The following is a 16,824-nucleotide window of genomic DNA, read 5'->3' as shown; positions in this document are numbered from 1 at the left end:
AAATTTTTTTATTTCAAAGTATTTTATTTTCCCACAAGCTTATAGATTAAATTGAATATTTTTTTCCCAGAAAGGGCGTATTTGGTGGCATCGTGCCGTTGAGTTTCTGAGGTCCTTAATGACTTCCTGTACCTCTTCTTCTGAGAAGGGGGCCTCCAGCATATTATTTATTTTTGTTTTTATTTTTTTTATGTTATTTTAAGTTATTTCCCTATCCACACTTTAAAATTTGTGTATGACACTGTGAAAATAATATTTAATGAGCTGGTATAGATTGGTGATAGCGCAATCCATTTAATATATATATATATATATATATATATATATATATATATATATATATATATATATATATATACTTTTTGAATTTGTTCACTCACGAGGTGACATTTATATTTGATTGCAGCAAACTAGGATATAATCTGTTAGTTCCTTTTTGCGCCGTAGTCAATTGTTTTTTATATGTGTGGCATCGTGCTGTTGAGTTTCTGAAGTTCTTAATCACTTCCTCTACTTCTTCAGAGAAGGGGGGCCTCCAGCATATTATTATTTTTATTTATATGTATTTTATGTTATTTTACGTTATTTCCCTATCCACATTTGTTTGCAGAGCACTTGCCATGCTCTTAACAACATTTTGTTGCCATTTGCAGCCCTCTAGCCCTTTCCATTACTTTTTTTAGAGCCATTTTAGTCCTCAAAAGTTCAGGTCCCCATTGACTTCAATGGAGTTTGGGGTTCGGGGTAAATTTTGGGTCAAGTTCGGTCCCCGAACTTTTTTGCGAAGTTTCGGCTGAACCCTGTCGAACCCGAACATCCAAGTGTCCGCTCAACTTTGGTGTGAACCCAATTACTCCTTGTAAAGTGCAAATTTAAAAAGAGTACACAAGCTATAATAAATTATCTAAATATAACCACAAACAAATAAATATATGTGTATAAATAGCTGTGAATAATTATTCTCCATGTAAATTATATACAAACTATAATAAATTGTCTGAATGTAGCCACAAATAAATAAATAAATGTGTATACATAGTTGTGAAACGAAATACAGGAGCTAAAAAGCCATAAGTGTATAAAAAATTATTTTAAATTAATGAAATCATTTAAGAAACGGGGCGCATAGGGGCGTGGCTTGGCGCGCGGGAGAGATGGCAGCATAGTGGAGGAGCTCCGCCAGACACCCTGCCTCAGCGAGCTACATCGCCGCTAATCGCCCAAAAATGAGCAAGCAGAGCCGCTCAGCACAGCACAGCAGACCCCGCCGACAAGCGGACACTTCCAGGGAACGAAATATCCCGGAGATCTTCAAGTCCCAGGCCGAGGCACGGAGAAGCCAGGCGGGAGCCAAGATGGTGCCTATTCAGCGGGACGAGGAGTTTAGTGAGGACTCACAGTCAGCCTCGGAGGAAGGAGGTAGGAGACCCACTGGACCTGACCATCCACTCACCTATGCCGATATGTCAGGCTTTGCAGCAGACATCAAGGCTTCCTTTTCTGCTGCTATAACCGACTTAAAAACGAACTTGCTAGTTCTTACAGAAAAGATGGCTGCAGCGGAGACGGCGGGCAGGCGCAGGGACCATGCCATTCAGAGGTTAGACGATGTGGCTTCCACACATGTCATGCACTTTATAGAAATCAACAGACATTTGGAGGACCTCGACAATAGGGGGAGGAGGAATAACATTAGGGTACGGGGGATCCCCGAGTCGGTGGGGGCAGACCAGGTAGTTCCTGCACTCCAGCGTGTTTTTAACAGCCTCTTGGAGAGACCTGAGGATTCCGCCATTGATTTTGTCAGGGCACACAGGGCTCTGAGAGCCAGAGGCCCAGACACCCTCCCCCCACGGGACATTATTTGCTGTCTACACAGTTTTGCCCTCAAAGAAGAGATAATGGCCAAAGCGCGCAGAAATGATCACATAGTCTTTAATGGAGAGCACATTAAACTGTTTCAGGACTTGTCTCAAATCACTTTAAGAAACCGCAGGGCCCTGCGGCCTCTTTTGGAAGCTCTGAGGGCAAAGGACATACGCTACACTTGGCGCTTCCCCTTTGCTCTATTGGTGACCCACAATGGGAAACAACATGTGCTCCGCACACCTGACGACCTGCCGGACTTCTGCGACTCACTCCAGATAGACCGCATTACTCTCCCCGAATGGTATCAGGAGTTTCTCCCCACAAGGGGCAACGGTTTCCCGCCGCACTCCCCCCCAATAACGCCGGATAAGCACTCTTCTAAAAGGCAGAAACAGGGCTGGAGGGATGGCTCTGGACTTGAAACACCACGCGGCAGGGCTCATGCGTCCCGTAGCCTGCAGGAGAACTGATGCTCTGCTACCCTAGCGTTCTCTCTGGCCTGCACCCTACGCCTTGCGCTCCTATCCTCACCCTGATACATGTGGGCATTTGGAGCTTTTGTACTTATTGACTCCCTCCCAGGGGATAAAGTGTGCCTTGCTCCCCCCCTCCCTTCGTGGCCCTGATCCCTGATTTTTCTGCCCATCTCTTGGACCCTCCCGGATCCCCCCGGGCTTGTTGATTGCGCCCGTCGGCCCTTTTCTCCAGCACCTAGAGGGACCATACACAACTGATCCTGGATGACTCCCGGGATGGCGCTATCTATGATACCGTGCACTTTCAGTTCCTCCAGACCCCTCTCTCTCCGCATTGGAGGGAGACCACCAGGACTTATCTGCTCTTTGCCTACTGGGGGGAGGGGTTGATGGGATTGGTGTATAATGGACCCTGGTCAACATACTGCTTGTGATAATCATTGTATTTTGGAGGGTGTTTGGGTGAGGGGGGGAGGCGCTCTGGTTGGGGACGTGTTTGATGCCCCTGGCCAGAGCGGCTATAACAGCCTTGTTATATTAACAGTTGATTGTTGCAGGCGAGAGAGCTTCTCTGTTTGCTATGCTGCTTGCTCGTTTAGTTTTAAAGGCTTCTATGCCACAGATTTCATTTGGCGATGTACGACTCATATTTTGAATTTCTTTTTTTTCCTGCTATTCAGGTGGGCAGGGTGGGGGCGGACCCGTTACTCGGACAGTTCATTTTTGCTGTATTGGTGTTTCTATTTGTCTGATTGTTCGCCTCTATCCTACCTGATTGTGGAGGACTGAGCTGCGGATCTGATCTCTGTCCGCGGACCTCCCACGTTCCCCCCGAAGTGGGCTGATCGCCTATCGGCGTCGGACCACTACTTGATTCTATCCGGGCAGTGTCTGCACGGATAAGTGTGACCTTCTCCTCCCACTCCATCTACTCTCTCTGTCTGCCTTCTTTTCCACACCTTTTTTTTTTCTTTCTTCTATAACCTGTTTCTCTGCCTCTCTCCCTTTCCCCCTCTGTTCATGACCCTACCCGTGCTGCTTGCTGACGTCTCGGGCGGGATAGCCACCTAGGGTCCACACACGCACCTAATTTGTCCCCTTCCTTTCAACAGATCCGGGGATAGTTGCTCCCACACCTACTCCTAGGTACAAGCAATGGCCTATTCGGGGCTTGGAGGATCGCCTACAGTGGTGTCCCACAATATCAAAGGCCTGAATATTCCTGAGAAACGCTCTGCCCTTCTGAGGGAACTGAGGAAAGGTAGGCCCAAGATAGTCTTCTTACAGGAGACCCACTTTAAGACTAACCAGGTGCCTAGACTAACAGACTCCCTCTTTACGGAGGTGCACCATGCCACGAGTGATGTCTCCAGGTCCAAGGGAGTATCTATCCTTCTGAGTAAGGATGCCTCTTTTGAGGTTACGAGCAAATTGGTTGACCCTGAGGGACGGTTTATTTTCCTGAAGGGTGAATGTATGGGAGTGCCCACCACGCTGGCCAACGTGTATTTCCCTAATACGGGTCATCTGACTTTTTGCCGAAAAGTGGTGAGGGAGCTGGAGGGATTTGGATCTGGCCGACTTATCCTCGGTGGTGATTTCAATATCCCTCTCGATCCCCTGGTCGACACTTCCACTGGGAAAACTTACATTACTTTCAAAATTCTCAAACAGATTAAAACCCTCTTGTACTCCCTGGACCTGGTGGATACATGGCGCTTCCTCCACCCAGACGATAGGGACTATTCGTTTTACTCAATACCACATAACCGACATTCCAGAATTGACTACCTGTTCGTGTCCAGAAGAGACCTACACCTTGTGCAGGATGCCTCTATAGGCATCCAGACCATTTCGGACCATGCTCCCATTTCCGTATGCTTGGAATGGACAGACACGGCTAGGGGCAGAGGTGCGTGGCGTTTGAACTCCTCCCTCATATCGGACCCGACACTGCTACCTGGGCTTCATGATAAATTGACTGAGTTCTTTGGCCATAATGTGGCGCCGGGGATGGACCCCATGATGATATGGGAGGCCCACAAGTGCTTTATGAGGGGGGAGTTCATTAAACTGGGTGCCCGACGGAAGAGGGAGCGGGACAAGGAGATACTGCAGTTGACGCAGACGATCAAGCGCCTAGAAACTTTGCACAAACAGTCCCTGTCCCTACAGTCGGCCACTACCCTATTGGAAGCCAGGAAGGCTCTTAAATCAATCCTGGACTCCCAGACTCGACGTTTCCTTTACTTCAAACGCAAACTATATTACGAACAAGGGGACAAGACGGGGCGACTCTTGGCTAGAGCACTGCGAGGACCGCGGTTAGGCACTACCATAGCAGGCATTCGTAATACCAGGGGTCATATAGATAGGACCAGTGAAGATATAGCCCGTCACTTCCAGGCGTTCTACTCTAGTCTCTATAACCTCCCGACTCCACATAGACCTCAGGACGTACAGGGGGACAGACTACAAGCAATTAGGGACTACATTAGGCACTCAGGAATTCCGTCGCTCCCAGCGGAGGTTAGTGAGTCCCTTAATGCTCCCATCACCGCCCTAGAAATTCAACATGCAGTTAAGGACCTTAAACCGGGAAAGAGCCCAGGCCCCGACGGGTTTACGGCTATATATTACAAGACCTTTTTGGACAAATTAGGAGCTCACCTTAGGACAGCACTGAACTCCCTCTCGGAACCGCGTCGGGTCCCTCCGGATTTTCTATCAGCCCACATCACTGTTTTACCGAAACCGGGAAAAGATCCCCTGCATTGCGCTAATTACAGGCCGATTTCCCTCCTAAACATCGACGCTAAAATCCTTGCTAAAGTTATCTCTAACAGGTTACAGCCCCTACTACATGATTTGATTGGCCCTGATCAAGCGGGCTTTATGCCGGGGAGAGAGGCGAGGGATAATGTCACGAAAGTGTTGAACTTGATTCATGCGTCTGGGGAGCTTGGGATCGAGGGCCTTCTCCTGTCCACGGACGCGGAGAAGGCCTTCGATCGGGTGGCGTGGGACTTCATGTTTGAGACGTGTAGACAGGTGGGAATGGGCACCGAGATGATGTCTTGGATAACGTCCCTCTACCAAAACCCGTCGGCACGATTGAAGATTAACGGCAACCTCTCGAGCGTAATAGACATTCGCAACGGCACCAGACAGGGCTGTCCCCTTTCGCCCTTATTGTTTATTCTCACTCTGGAGCCCTTTATTCGTACCGTGATAGCGAACGGGAATATTGGTGGATACCAAGTGGGCGGGAAAGAGTATAAAGTTGCTGCTTTCGCGGACGACCTTATGTTTTTTATAACTAGGCCGCATATTTCCATCCCGGCCCTAATGAAAGAGTTCAACACATATGGGTTCTTGTCGAACATGAAAATTAATTACACCAAATCGGAAGCGATGAATATTTCCCTACCCGACCTTACCCTACAGATGGCACGGGCTAATAGTCCTTTTAAGTGGGAGTCCCATGCCATCAAATACCTGGGAGTGATGTTAACACCCAGGCTGTCATCGCTTTTCGCTAAAAACTTCCCCCCACTTCTCAAATCGATTGAACAAGACCTTCTTAAATGGCACTCTGGTTGTTTCTCCTGGTTTGGCAGGGCAGCCGTATGCAAGATGACTGTCCTGCCCAAGATTCTATACCTACTACGCACCTTGCCCATTAAGATACCGAAAAGTTTTTTTAAAACCCTTCAGTCCACCCAACTGCGCTTCATTTGGGCGCACAAGCCTCCCCGCATTAGATTCTCCCTCTTAACTAGGGGCAAGTCGGAAGGGGGGATGGGCATCCCTGACTATGGCAGATATTACCAAGCTTCCCACGTGGCACGAGTAGTCGACTGGCATTGCCATTCCGACGTTAAGGACTGGATAGCTATCGAACAGGCACTTAGCTCGACTCCCCTGCGATTCTCCCCCTGGATTCCCTTTGCTAGGTTACCAAATAGAACGAAGGAGCATCCGACAGTGGGCGCCACCTTACACATACTACATCAACTCACGAAACAGAAGTCGACCAACGCTTTTACATCCCCTCTGAGCCCCTTGACACCTCTATGGGGGAATCCTGATTTTCCTCCGGGCATGGGTAATCATTCTTTGTTCTCGGGAGAAAGGGGACTGCCGCTTTTGGCGGGACACTGCTTTCTTGACCGACGACTTAGAGACCTGACCGACATACGGGAGGAGGGCAAAATTCCCTCCTTGTCCTGGTGGACTTATTTTCAGGTCCGAGACTATTTATCCAAGGGCTCCCGGAGCGGGGACTTCTGTAGAGGACACACGGACTTTGAAACTTTATGTTTAAAGGGAGAACGGGTGCCGCGGACAACCTCGATAGCCTATAAGTGGCTGACCAACAGGATGGCCCCCGACACGGACAGGTTGAGACAGAAGTGGTCGGACGACCTGGGAGTGACGGTCACGGACGCTCAATGGAGCCAGGCCTGTAACCTGGCCCATAAATGCTCTTTGAGTACCAGGATGCAGGAAACCGCATATAAAATTTTGACGCACTGGTACGCAACTCCGGTGAAACTGCACGCGTGGTACCCACAGACCTCTGAGATGTGCTGGCGATGTGGCGAGGACAGGGGTACTTTGATCCACATATGGTGGCGGTGTGACCGCATCAAGGTATTCTGGGACAGGGTGATAGGACTGATACGCAAAATTACGGAGACCACTCTTACACTCGACGCGGCTTGCTGCTTATTACATATCTCAAGCTTCTCGTTTAAGAAATACAAACGTTCGCTCACCAGACACCTTTTAAACGCAGCTAAATCTCTAATACCAACCTTATGGAGGTCGCCCCTGATTCCCTCCACGAAAGACTGGTTGCTGAAGGTAGCATACATCTGCGAGATGGAAGACACTAGGGCTCAGGCTGAGGAGGATGTGGGCCGTTTTCACACTACCTGGTCTCCATGGTTTACCTTTAGATACTCTCGAGATTACCTGGATCTGGTGAACTGATTATTCCCCTTTCCCGGTGGACCTGCTGATTTCAGGGAAACCTGGACATGCGTTGTGGGGCCGCGGGTGGCTCCCTGCCCTGAGGCGTCCCTTTCATTCGCCCTCATATGATTCCCCCCCCACCTTTCCTTTCTTTTTCTCCCCTTTCCCCTCTTTATGAGTCTCTTTCATACCTTTTCTAACTGGAAAGTGTAAATGGTGAATTCAATAGTCGGGCTATGGGATAGGGTTGGGCTGGACAACGGTCCCAGCCCGCTTTTTGTTGTCTGTATACCTGGCGACACTATAGACCTCAGCCCATAGAAGACTTTGGTATATTCTTTGTTTTTTCTACTGCATTGTTTAATGGCGATTCCTGTACCATATGTGATTTATACAGTATTGTCTTGATTCTTGTGTTACATATCTATACTTCCTTAATAAACTTTTGAATGTTAAAAAAAAAAAGAAACGGGGCGCATAAGCTAATATTTGTTTATGAAAAAAAAAAAAAATAATAATAATAATAAACATTGGGTTTAAATGTCATATATAATTCATGATAGAATAATTGAGAAACAGGATGCATAAGTTAGTAAATAGCTTGTAAAAATAGGATATGTAAAAGTTTTTAACCACATATATTTAATATTCTTTTTTTTATTATTTTATTTTTATTTTACAAGCTATTTTCTCAATTATTCTATCATTAATTATAGATGACATTTAAACCCAATATTTATTATTTCTAGAATTTTTTTCATAAGCACATTTTAGCTTATGAATAATTGTTGTGGGCTGCTGGCGCTACCTCAGGCTATTTTCTGTTTACAATATTAAATTTGAACCTATATTAATCATTTATTATCCCTAAGGACTATATATATTAGAATCGTGTTTAATGTTATATCCCAAATACTGTGATAAAACCAAAAAGGTTTTTTCTCTCATACCCTTAGTCCAACAAAATGTGACTACACACCACTTACGGTATATTAATTGCCATAAGTGAACTGAATAAATTCGTCACTTCTTTCAACAAAGAGCTAAAAGCAAAAAACACAAACAAAAAATAAAAACCAAGTGATATCCAAACTATTCTGTGATACTAGAAAAATCCCCATATGTGGAAAGTGTACAGCTATACCTCCAATTCACATACACAACCCTTGTGCTAATTATTATTTATACTGGAGAGACCCCCAAACATTGATCAATAATAAATTTGTTTACGTGTAAAACCAAAAGTTATAAAAAGTGCAATCTCATCCAATATTTTTAAAAAAAGAGAAAAAAATGTGAAAAATAAATGTGAAAAAATAAATATGGGAAAAATGAAGGCAAAAAATTATATATATATGTGTATATAGTCCACGATAAATCTTCTGTCAGGTATTCCCAGATGTACAATTATTCTGCTTCAAATAACAGGAAGGTGACTTTTGTGATTATGCCTGCTTATGGGTGACTTCCGTGCTCATTCCCCCTCAAGGGTCCCCACTCACCGAATCCACGCACCCCCTAGGGGGTTGTACGCCTGTAATCTATATTCCACTCTATTGAGGATTCCACTGCTTGGCTCTGTCTTCAACAGGTCCTCCACAGGTTTTTTTAAGGAGATGAAAAAAACTCTTTTATCCGCCAGTCAAAAGGAAAAAAACCCACTCATGGTGTAGTATTTTTGATTTGCTGAACAATTATAATTGGGGGAAGGGGAACAGGCTGAAAATCTTCTTTAGTTTAAAAAAGGTTGCTTTAACATGCTTTATTGCGAAAAAATGAAAAAAACTTTTCCGTACGCCAAAAAGTTTCACTTTGTCCAAAAAAGATTTTCCACAAAAATACAATCTATAAAACTTGCACAACAAATGCACAAAAATAGCCTGAGGTAGCGCCAGCAGCCCACAACAATTATTCATTTTCCAACACAGGTTGTTGAACGCAGCCTGTGTATTTCAGGGAGGCAGCAACCTCATAAAATGATTAAAATTCTTATAATTTGTAAAATTGATAATTTAAATTAATTAAAAGCTATTAAGAGAGAAAGGTTCTGGGGGTACATAAATATTCATATATATCCCTGTTGATCGTGGCCCATTCCATAAGCGCGGCTTTTTTTGTATAACTGTTTCACATTTTAGCTTATGCACCCCGTTTCTTAAATGATTTAATTAATTTAAAATAATTTTTTATGGCTTTTCAGCTCCTGTATTTCATTTCACAACTATGTATACACATTTATTTATTTAGTTGTGGCTACATTCAGACAATTTATTATAGTTTGTGTATAATTTGCACAGAGAAATTGGGTACAACACAGAATAATTATGCCATGGTTATGCTTGCTTACCTCCCCTCATGCTTACCTCCCCTCATGTGTTCAGACTAAGAGGCCAGCCACTTCCACCTGGTGGTTTTTATAACCTCTCCTCTAAGCATGGCTCCACCCCAGGCCCTATCAGGGAGCCCTATATTAACCTGTGCACTGCAGGCCAACAGTGCTGATCAACCATTGTGTATTCCTTTGTGTGTTAGCTTCCTGTTATCTGCCGTGTGCTCTTCTGTTGTTCTATTACCGACTTTGGCGTGTCCTTGACTATCCCTGTTTGCCTGTGATCCTGACCTTTTGGCGCGTCCCTGACTATTCCTGTCTGCTTGTGGCCCCGACCTTGGCTTTGTCCCTCACCATCCCTATCCTCCTGTTGCCTACTGTGGGTGTGAGCTGGGGGACCCTGGGAGTCGTGACCTGCAGCCAGTTGCAGCCAAGTCCATCCTCACCACTCGAGGCACTGGTGAACACCTGCTAGCTCTTAGACTCCGCGCCCCAGGGAATCTTACGCTCTAACCCCCGGTGGGACCTATCTCCCATCCGCAGCAGTCAGCCGTAGGGTCCACAACCTTGCGGTGCACTCCTGATCCCTACGGTGTGCATCTGTCACCTCGCCTCAAGGTGACCTGACAAATTATTTCTGTTTCACAGATATTTATACACATATATTTATTTAATTGTGGTTATATTTAGATAATCTATTATAGCTTGTGTACTCTTTAAATTTGCACTTTACGAGGAATAATTGGGTTCCCACCGATTATTTATTATACTGTGCATGCAGTGATAAGTTAATTAGAGCGCAGCAATTTTTCACATATTCATCCTTTTTATTATTGTCGGAACACTTTTTTTTAGCTTGCTTGCAGCTTAATTATTTAGTTATTTTTCACTTGTTTCTGAGTTCACGTATTTATTGTTTGCGCTTTAGTATCTATATCACTATGACTTTTGCCCAAAATAATCAATATACACTTAATGCAATATTTTTTACCAAAAATATGTAGAATAATACGTATCGGCCTAAACTGAGGTAAAAATATTTATTTTTTAAATGTGGGGTATTTATTATAGAAAAAAGTAAATGCAGAAGGTTTTTTTTACCTCAATGTATAAAATGCATTAAGGTAAAAAAAAAAAACCAAAAAATAACAAAAAACCTTCTGTCCTCAGAACAATTTAACATTGTGGTAAACGTTGATAAGATGAGAGATAGAAGGGTGGATCAGTGCCGGAACAAGGTCATCCAGCGCCTAGGGCAAAGATGCCAAACTGCGCCCCCCCCTTTCCCTTAGGGTCAGGGTCAGGGTGCCCCCTACCCCTGCAATAAACTATTGCGCCAAGGGCAGCCGTCCCTCCTGCCCACCCTTTGTCCCGGCCCTGAGGTGGATAATAAAGTAATATAAATATATCCAATATATATATAATTGCGCTACCAAATAGAAACAATGTATAAAGCAGCCAGCATCAACAATGATACAATTGCATAGAAAACAATAAAACCAAAAATGCAGCGCTGCCTTTTTTGTTTTCTTAATATAAATATATGAATAAATAAATATTATACAAACAGATATATATATATAAATATATAGTATTCCCAGAACATAAAGCTGTAGAACTAGTGGATTATCTTACTTTTGTGAGGATTTAGATCCAGGGAAGGTGAGGGAGAGTTCTTTGGGAGACTCTGCCGATTCCTTCCGAAGGGGGCAAAGTGTCGGGGTCTATACAGTCAGTGCCGGTCAGGCATGTACTGGCCATCGGGACTACCGGGAGTTTCCCAGTGGGCCGATGGCTCAGTGGGCCACTCTGATGTAAGGGGGCGCTGATGGGACACTCTGATGTAAGGGGGTGCTGATGGGACACTCTGATGTAAGGGGGCTGCTCATGGGACACTCTGATGTAAGGGGGCTGGTGATGGGACACTCTGATGTAAGGGGGCTGGTGATGGGACACTCTGATGTAAGGGGGCTGCTCATGGGACACTCTGATGTAAGGGGGTGCTGATGGGACACTCTGATGTAAGGGGCTGCTCATGGGACACTCTGATGTAAAGGGGGTGCTGATGGGACACTCTGATGTAAGGGAGCTGGTGATGGGACACTCTGATGTAAGGGGGCTGGTGATGGGACACTCTGATGTAAGGGGGCTGCTCATGGGACACTCTGATGTAAGGGGGTGCTGATGGGACACTCTGATGTAAGGGGCTGCTCATGGGACACTCTGATGTAAAGGGGGTGCTGATGGGACACTCTGATGTAAGGGGGCTGGTGATGGGACACTCTGATGTAAGGGGGCTGGTGATGGGACACTCTGATGTAAGGGGGCTGGTGATGGGACACTCTGATGTAAGGGGGCTGGTGATGGGACACTCTGATGTAAGGGGGCTGGTGATGGGACACTCTGATGTAAGGGGGCTGGTGATGGGACACTCTGATGTAAGGGGGCTGGTGATGGGACACTCTGATGTAAGGGGGCTGGTGATGGGACACTCTGATGTAAGGGGGCTGGTGATGGGACACTCTGATGTAAGGGGGCTGGTGATGGGACACTCTGATGTAAGGGGGCTGGTGATGGGACACTCTGATGTAAGGGGCTGGTGATGGGACACTCTGATGTAAGGGGGCTGGTGATGGGACACTCTGATGTAAGGGGGGCTGGTGATGGGACACTCTGATGTAAGGGGGCTGGTGATGGGACACTCTGATGTAAGGGGGCTGGTTATGGGACACTCTGATCTAAGGGGGCTGGTGATGGGACACTCTGATGTAAGGGGGCTGGTGATGGGACACTCTGATGTAAGGGGGCGGGTGATGGGACACTCTGATGTAAGGGGGCTGGTGATGGGACACTCTGATGTAAGGGGGCTGGTGATGGGACACTCTGATCTAAGGGGGCTGGTGATGGGACACTCTGATGTAAGGGAGTGCTGATGGGACACTCACAATGTAAGTGGGCCGGTCTGGATGAAGTCCAGGGCAAAATTTCTGTCCCAGTCCAGCCCTGGTGCTGATGAAGTTCTCTTCTCTAGTGTAGTGGTCACTTCTCTGTAAATCCCTAAATCTGTTGGGTCTTCCTGGAAAATATCCCTTCCAGACTCTTTATATTCAGTTCTGGTTGCAAACATAAAACTTACCCGTCTGCGAGTCTTCTGGGGCTGCTTCTTCTCTCCGGAAATCTCAAATATTCTGTAAAAAGGAAAGAAAAAGTAGCTGAGAATAATTTCTGAGAAATAGAATACGTTACAACCAGCCCACCCAATCTACATCCTGCCAGGAAACAATGTGTTTTTCTCGTTCATAACCCATGGGTGGGTCAACTTTACAAATCAGGTAAGTTACCAAATTGTACTTTATTTTTTATTTTTTTTGCCGGTTTAAATAAAATAAATACATAAAATAACAAATAAATGTATATGTGTGTGTCGTTCTTGTCAATAAACTTATATAAAGGAAAACTGTGGATAAAAGTGATGTTCAGCACACTTAATCATCAGTTCTGTGTACAATGTGACTCTATACACACCTTCATAATAAAGTCCAGACATATAAGTACTAAATCCAAAACATTAACATTTCCCATCATTTCCTATATAATGATTTTCAGTCTCTCTTCGAATTTTCAAAATAAGTACCTTCTTCTATGATGGTGAAACCCCCCCCCCACACCAACAAACAATATTGCGATGTTCTTCTATATACACTCACCGGCCACTTTATTAGGTCCCCCTTGCTAGTAGCGGGTTGGACCCCCTTTGGCCTTCATTCTTGGTGGTGTAGATATAACAAGGTGTTGGAAACGTTCCTCAGAGATTTTTCTCCATAGTGACATGACAACATCACACAGTTGCTGCAGATTTGTTGGCTGCACATTTATAATAGGAATCCCCCGTTCCACCACATGCCAAAGGTTCTCTATTGGATGAGATGTGGGGAGTGTGGAGGCCATTGGAGGACAGGGACCTCATTGTCCAGTGGTGAGATGATTGGAGCTTTGTGACATGGGGCATTATCCTACTGGGAGGAGCCATCAGAAGATGGGGACACTGTAGTCATAAAGGGATGGACATGGTCAGCAACAATACTGGTTGTGGCATTTATACCATGCTCAATGGGTACTAAGGGGCCCAAAGTGTGCCAAGAAAATATCCGCCACACCATTACACCCCCACCACCAGCCTGAACCAGTGATACCCCATCCCCCACACCATTACACCCCCACCACCAGCCTGAACCGGTGATATCCCATCCCCTACACCATTACACCCCCACCACCAGCCTGAACCAGTGATACCCCATCCCCAACACCATTACACCCCCACCACCAGCCTGAACCAGTGATACCCCATCCCCCACACCATTACACCCCCACCACCAGCCTGAACCGGTGATATCCCATCCCCTACACCATTACACCCCCACCACCAGCCTGAACCAGTGATACCCCATCCCCAACACCATTACACCCCCACCACCAGCCTGAACCAGTGATACCCCATCCCCCACACCATTACACCCCCACCACCAGCCTGAACCAGTGATACCCCATCCCCAACACCATTACACCCCCACCACCAGCCTGAACCGGTGATATCCCATCCCCCACACCATTACACCCCCACTACCAGCCTGAACTGGTGATACCCCATCCCCCACACCATTACACCCCCACCACCAGCCTGAACCGGTGATACCCCATCCCCCACACCATTACACCCCCACTACCAGCCTGAACTGGTGATACCCCATCCCCCACACCATTACACCCCCACCACCAGCCTGAACCGGTGATACCCCATCCCCCACACCATTACACCCCCACCACCAGCCTGAACAGGTGATACCCCATCCCCAACACCATTACACCCCCACCATCAGCCTGAACCGGTGATATCCCATCCCCCACACCATTACACCCCCACTACCAGCCTGAACTGGTGATACCCCATCCCCCACACCATTACACCCCCACCACCAGCCTGAACCGGTGATACCCCATCCCCCACACCATTACACCCCCACTACCAGCCTGAACTGGTGATACCCCATCCCCCACACCATTACACCCCCACCACCAGCCTGAACCAGTGATACCCCATCCCCAACACCATTACACCCACACCACCAGCCTGAACCGGTGATACCCCATCCCCCACACCATTACACCCCCACCACCAGCCTTAACCGGTGATATCCCATCCCCCACACCATTACACCCCCACCACCAGCCTGAACTGGTGATATCCCATCCCCCACACCATTACACCCCCACCACCAGCCTGACCCGGTGATACCCCATCCCCCACACCATTACACCCCCACCACCAGCCTGAACCAGTGATACCCCATCCCCCACACCATTACACCCCCACCACCAGCCTGAACTGGTGATATCCCATCCCCCACACCATTACACCCCCACCACCAGCCTGAACCGGTGATACCCCATCCCCCACACCATTACACCCCCACCACCAGCCTGAACTGGTGATACCCCATCCCCCACACCATTACACCCCCACCACCAGCCTGAACCGGCGATACAAGGCAGGATGGATCCATGCGCCAAATTGTGACCCCACCATCTGAATGTCGAAGCTGAAATCCAGACTCATCAGACCAGGATACGTCTTTCCAATCTTCTATTGTCCAGTTTTGGTGATCCTGTGCCAATTGTAGCCTAATTTTCCTGTTCTTAGATAACAGGAGTGGCACCCGGTGTGGTCTACTGCTGCTGTAGCCCATCTTCTTCAAGGTTGGATGTGTTTTGCATTCAGAAATGGTATTCTGCATACCTTGGGTGTAACAAGAGGTTATTTGAGTTACTGATTCCTTTCTATCATCTGGAACCAGTCTGCCCATTCTCCTCTGACCTCAACAAGGCATTTTCCTCCACACAACTGCCGCTCACTGGATATTTTCTCTTTTTCCCTCCCACCCTTCTCTGTAAACCCGAGAGATGGTTGTGTGTGAAAAAACTCGGAAAAACTAGGCCCGTATGCCACCATCAACCATGTCACGTTTAGAGTCACTTCAATCCCCTTTCTTCCCCATTCTGACACCGGAACAGTACAAATACCCTCTAAATACAGGCATACCCCACTTTTAAGTACACAATGGTGTTTATTTACTAAAGCTGGAAAGGGCAAAATCAGACTCACTTCTACATACAAACCAATGAGCTTCTAACCCCAGCTTGTCCAATTAATCTTTGGAAATAAAACCTGGAAGCTCATTGGTTTCTATGCAGAAGTGAGCCTGATTTTGCACTTTCCAGCTTTAGTAAATAAACACCATTGTGTACTTAAAAGTGGGGTATGCCTGTAGTAAGAGGCATGGCACGTTTTAATTGGAGTTTGTCATAATTTTTTGGAAAATTAAGAAATAAAAAATAAAAATGCAATTTTTTTTTTCATTTTTTCCTTTTTACATATGGTCACCAGTTCAGTACAGCTTTATCATATAACTGGTGTGGCGTTATGTGTATATATATATATATATATATATATATATATATATATATATATATATATATATATATATATATATATATATATATATATATATATATATATATATATATATGTGTGTGTGTGTATATATATATATATATATATATATATATATATATATATATATATATATATATATATATATATATATATATATTTATTTATTATTATTATTATTATTATTATTTATTTATTTTTTATTCCTTTTTTTATTTTTTTTAGAACACGCTGTGACCAGAGCAATATAATATTACCCTAGTAACATTGTACAACTCTGGGGAAGTGATCGGGATTTTTTTTATTTTTTTTCACACATTGTGATTGCTTATAGCAGTAAGGGCACCACACCAATGGTCCAAGTATCCAAAATGGTATTGTATTTGATAATACACAAAACTCCCATGGCAGGATTATACTACATGTTTACAGCTATTTTTATAATCCATTTGACTCCAGCCATATCTAAGGTACATAGTACTTAAGCCCTGATGAAGAGGGAATGTCGAAATCCTCATGATAATCCCCATGATGTTTTGGTTTTCTTATGCCGCATACACACGACCGGACTTTTCGAGGGACTAGGTCCGACGGTCTTTGGCCACACACAATCACACCAAAGTCCGATGGATTCGAACGTGATGACGTACGACCGGACTAGA

At 45.6% G+C, this 16,824-nt stretch overlaps 1 protein-coding gene across 1 annotated transcript in view; it reads right to left on the bottom strand.

The window, feature by feature from the left end:
- LOC144000389 (interferon-induced very large GTPase 1-like) overlaps positions 1–12,922 on the bottom strand; it is a 109,504-nt gene extending 96,582 nt beyond the window's left edge. Inside the window, exon 1 of the mRNA XM_077494198.1 lies at positions 12,791–12,922. The gene's annotated coding sequence lies outside the window, so the exon portion shown is untranslated. The remainder of the gene's footprint in view (positions 1–12,790) is intronic.
- Positions 12,923–16,824: the final 3,902 nt, after the last annotated feature.

This window comes from Lithobates pipiens, unplaced genomic scaffold (genome assembly GCF_037356315.1).
Source record: "Lithobates pipiens isolate NorthernLeopardFrog02 unplaced genomic scaffold, aLitPip1_a1.2 Scaffold_22, whole genome shotgun sequence".
NCBI classification, from domain to species: domain Eukaryota; kingdom Metazoa; phylum Chordata; class Amphibia; order Anura; family Ranidae; genus Lithobates; species Lithobates pipiens.
This window is presented reverse-complemented; position numbering and strand designations above follow the sequence as displayed.